This window comes from Nannospalax galili, unplaced genomic scaffold (genome assembly GCF_000622305.1).
Source record: "Nannospalax galili isolate Female #2095 unplaced genomic scaffold, S.galili_v1.0 scaffold96, whole genome shotgun sequence".
Classification (NCBI taxonomy): Eukaryota; Metazoa; Chordata; class Mammalia; order Rodentia; family Spalacidae; genus Nannospalax; species Nannospalax galili.
The window spans coordinates 6,372,405-6,377,617 of NW_008342018.1; positions in this window are offsets into that span (position 1 = coordinate 6,372,405).

Consider the following 5,213-nt stretch of genomic DNA (forward strand, 5'->3'; position numbering starts at 1 on the left):
ATTAACGTGACATACATTTTTACACTTCCTCCTCAAATATAATTCATTTTTTTAATTCGTTGATTTTTTTTTGTGTGTGTGTGTGTATGTCACACAGAACATCCCAAACCATCTTAGTTAACTATACACCCACTTCCCAGATGGAACCCTCCCATAGCCTCCCTTCCCCCACTAGAGCCCTTATACTCTGTTATCCCTGCTACTGTCCATTGTGTTGTCAGCACCCCCAGCCGTTCCACACTACTTGTCCATCTGGTGAATCTACTCAGCCTATCTAGAGGTCTTTGTTTAAGGAGGGTCAGCTGTTCCTCATCTAGTAGCAAGTGGTTGTCAATATTCCTTTTGATAAGATCGGGGTCTGCTGTTCATTTTCCCAGTTCTACGCTGGGTTACTATCTGGGAGTCCTTTGGGCCACCTTAGCCAACTACTCAAAAGAAGGTATCTTCTATCTGGCATTGTTGCTTGTTATGTAGCCTTTAGCTATACATATAGACTCTTAAAAAATTATATTGGCCCCTTTTGGATGTTTAAGGCCATACAGTTGTCCCAGATAAACCAATTTATATTTACTCTTAAGGCCACTTGAGGATCAGTTCCTCAGTGGTCACATGGGCTTGGGAGGAGTGCCTGGCTCCTTTCTTTTACCAGTTCCACCTATGTGAAGATAAGTCAAAGGTCCTGCTCTACCATGGCAGGCTTCGATGGAAGCATGGAGGAAATGCTTCCTATGTGTTGACCCTCCTTTTTGTAGACTGGACACGGGTTCAAGTCCATCTTGGGTCTCCTCGGCCTCCTTGATCAAGAGGACAGGTGACCCACCAAAATTACAGGACATTTTGAGAGAGGCTCATGGTCCCCTGGAACTAGTCGCCCTAGGAGGGCAAGAAGCAAAAATTGTTCTTTAAGTCCCTCTAACCAAATTAGTATAAGCCTCAAATTATGTCTGTTAAACATCGAAGAAGGTTAGTTCCATCAGTTTGGTACTTTTAATTACTGTCCACCGTTTATATAAATCTTGGGAAAGACCAATTGTTCTCAGATAAACCTTACCTAGGCATATATTTCTTGATCTGGTATGTGTCATTTGTCAGTAGGCTGTTGGACTAATATGGTTCCCTCTGGTTTTTAAAACTAGCTAACCCCTCCATCATGGTTTCCCTAATTAAGGTGGCCCCATTTTCCCTCTTTCTCCCTTAATAATACCCTTCTCCTATGGTTCCACCTCTCTTGAGCTCCTTCTTTCCCTTTATCCCCAAGGTTCCTTGTATAATCCTCGCTCCCCCTCCCATTTAAATAAGCCCATTTTTATCCATATTTACCTTAGTAACACCTGTTTCCTACTATTCTTCTCTTTCAGGTTCTTTCCTTTCCTTCGTTCTTTCTTTTCCTTTACCTCCCTGTTTCCTTTCCATTATCCTGGTTCCTGTAGTTATGTCTGGATAAATACTCACTTATCAGGGTTTGGTTCTAGGATCCACATATGAGGGAGAACATACTTTGTCTTTGTTTTTTTTTTCTGAGACTGTATTACTTCACTTAGTATAACAGTTTCTAGTTCCATGCATTTACCTGCAAATTTCATGATTTCATCTGTATTTACTGCTGAGTAAAATCCCATCATATAAATAAACTGTATTTTCATTATCCACTCATCAATTGAGGGACACTTAGGTTGCTTCCATCTCTTAGCTATTGTGAAAAGAGCAGCAACAAACATGGATGTACAAGTGTCTCAGCAATAAGATGAGTTTCTTGGGTATATACCAAGGAGTGGTATAACTGGGTCAAACTGTAGGTTTATTTGTAGTTTTTTTAGTTCTCCACACTGCTTTCCATAGGGGTTGAACAAGATTGCAGCTTCATCAGCAGTGGATGAGTGTTCCCCTTTCCCCACATGGTCTCCAACATTTGGTATCATTTGTTCTCTTGTCTTAGCCAGTCTGACTGGGGTAAGATGAAATCTTAAACTTGTTTTAATTTGCGTTTCCCTAATTATTAGTGATTTTAAACATCTTTTAAGATGCTTCTTAGTAATCTTTACTTCTTCTTTTGAGAATTCTCTGTTCAGCTCCTTAGTCCATCTTTTAATTGGGTTACTTCCTGTCTTGATTCTCTGTTTTGTGAGTTTGTTATATATTCTGGATTTTAAATCTCTGTCAGATGTGTTGCTGGTGAAGATTTTGACCCATTCTGTGGGTTTTCTCTTCACTTCCCTGGTTCTTCCTTTGATGTACATAAGCTTTTTAGTTTAATGAGGTTCCATTTGTTGATTCCTGACCTTGTTTCCTGAGTGATTGATGTCCGGTTTAGAAAATCCTTTCCTACACCTATATCTTACAGGTTTTGGCCAATGTTTTCTTCTAACAGTTTCAGAGTTTCAGGCTTTACATTGAGGTCTTTGTTTTTTCTCTTTATATAATATATATTTTGAATTTTTGTGCATTTCATACAATACATCTTAATCATATTTAGACCCCTTCCCCTCTCTGTACCTCCCATAGCCCCCCCCACTGAATTTTACACATTTTGTCATATATTTTAAAGCTTATTGAGTCAAGTTTGTGTCCCCAGATGTCCCTCATGAATAAGAGACTGCAGAGTGCATGAGGGCTCAGGGACCATTGAGGAAAACAGAGCAGAAAATTTGTAAGAGCCGGGGTGGAGGATGACTACAAGGAAACAGACTTTTTCAGGTAGCTGGGAACTTTCTCATATGAGTTTACTGAATAGTAACAGCAAGTACAAGGCCCATGCAAACTCAAACTAGACAAAAATCCAGCATAGAACTGGGGAAATGGGGATGAAACCTCAGTCTTAACTGAGGAACTATTGGCAGCTGATCACTGCTGGGTGAAGGAGAGTTGGTCTCACTTAAGGGAGTGATACTAGACAAACTGACTAGTCTCTAAATATGAAAGTGAATCAGCCGTCATTTACTTATTTTTTTCCTGTCATAACACTTCATTTTCATGAAGACAGAAGTTCACACTTCTGTCTTGCACTACCTATGGGATATAGGTGAATTATGCCTCTGCTAAATTGGCATGAGTTTCTGCCATACATGCAATGACTTGACACCAAGTGAAGTAGCCCTACAACAGACAGAGTGCATGCCTGGGCATGTCATTCAGTTCACCACAAAATGATCGTTTCCCTAAGTTCTACATCATCCATTTCCTAAATTGACTTTCCTTTAGACATGCCTTTGATCATTCTGTGTTGAACCAAGTGCTCATCCTTAACTTGTGTTCATTCCTTACCAAGCACAGTTAATGAACAGCAGGAATTTCCGGAGCTTTGATATGGCTCCTGCTCTTCACTATCTCTTCATTTAATTCTTCCCTTCCAGGTTCTAATGTTGATATCATTTACCATATGAGTAATTTCCCCTTTTTACTCTTTACATGGATTCTTCAAAGTGTACCTTAAATTCTTTTTGCCATTTAGTAAAATATGCAATCATGCATTATTTACCACATATTTTGTGATTTTTCACGACTTTATGAGTAGTCTGAGTAACATCACAAAGACTTCTCAGTGCACTAGACAGGTTTTGACTGTTACCATTCTTCTATCCTAGTTTGTGCTTTTTCAGATTTTCCTGTTTTTGAAGTGTCCTCCATTCCTTTCTCTATTTGGTTAAGACTTCTTCTTACAAGGTAGTGATCCTAAACCATATCTGGAAATGGTTTCAAAGTCATTTCCCATTAGAACCGCAGACTGATTTCTAAATGGTGCTCTGTGTTCTCTTAGCAATGGATATATTCTGGTTTTAGCATTTACATATTATGATGCATACATGCATATGACTCCATGTATGGATCCCTCCTGAGAAAATAATTCCTGGAAGTAGATTTCTTGACACAGCTCTCAAATGTTGTTTTCCTGTACATGTTTGTACATATTGTTTGATTTTTGTTTTTGATAGTCCTTTGGGCACTATCATAAACTATAATTTTTCATAGTTTGAGAAAAAAGAATTAAATTTCAATTTCCCATAGAACAATTTGCCATGACACCTGGAAAATAATGGGTCACTATTAAACTTCCAACTAAATTTACATGAATCAAGGCTCAGATAAAGTTTCACTGCACACTATTACTATAGTGAATATCCACCTATGCAAATGAGAATTTAATTAACAAATGTTTATATTTCATAACTTAGTCTGTTATTTATATCTAAATGTGCTCATTTGCCCTGGAGTCCAAAGTCAGAAAAAATATAATATAATATGATATTGCCAAGTAGTGTGAAAAGAAGTTAAAACTATTAAATATCAATTAATTTGAGTCACAACTTTACTAATACCAACTTTAAAATAATTTGCTGCAAGATTTCCCAGGGAGTGGATTGAGTAGCTGGGTTGTACTGGATGCAAAGGATCAGGGAGAGGCAAGGTAAGCCTCAGAGCCCCAGAAAGAGGCTGTCAGCCCAAGAAAGAGGCTGGCCCGTGTTGCAGGATCAGGAAGCAGAGAGAGGTGGGGGCGGGGCCGGGTCTACAGGCAGTGCTCCTGGGGTCCAAGGAAGGCACCAAGCCGGTGGGGGTGAACAGGGTCAGGAATCAGCAGTGGCTCCCCAGGTGTCTGGGGCCCCAAGACTAGGAATGGCACAGGGCCCAAGCTAGGAGTAGAGAACAGCGGGGGAGATGGAAGGGTGAGTGCAGCTGGTGGAGTCAAGAGGCTAAGACTTACCCCCAGAGAGGCCTGAGGGCGGGAGAGCCAGCCAGGAGAGTTAGCCAGTGGGGAAGGTCCAGGAAGCAGGGAGAGGTGAGGGCGGGGCCAGGTCCCATGGAAGCAGTGCTCCTGGGGTCCAAGGAAGGCCCCAAGCTGGCCTGGTTGAAAATGATCAGGAAGCAGCACCAGTTCCCCAGGTGTCTGGGGACCCAAGACCAGGAATGGCACAGGGCTCAAACCAGGAGCAGAGAACAGCGGAGAGGATGGAAGGGCAATGAGGCCGGGGGAGTCAATGCGCAGAGGGCTCCGCGATGGACCCACCCCAAGAGGCCATCAGCCTTTGCATTCCTGCATGGCACGGCCACCGCCAGGATCTCAGGTCAGTCCAACACCCAAGTTCCTGAGGCCAAAAGCATTCTTAGAAGATTCCAGACCCAAGGAGAGAGTCTGAAAACTTCTGACACACATTGAAAGTGGGCCACCAAGGAACTCCTGAAGACAAAATCAGTCCAGCCAAATCAATATAAAATCAAAA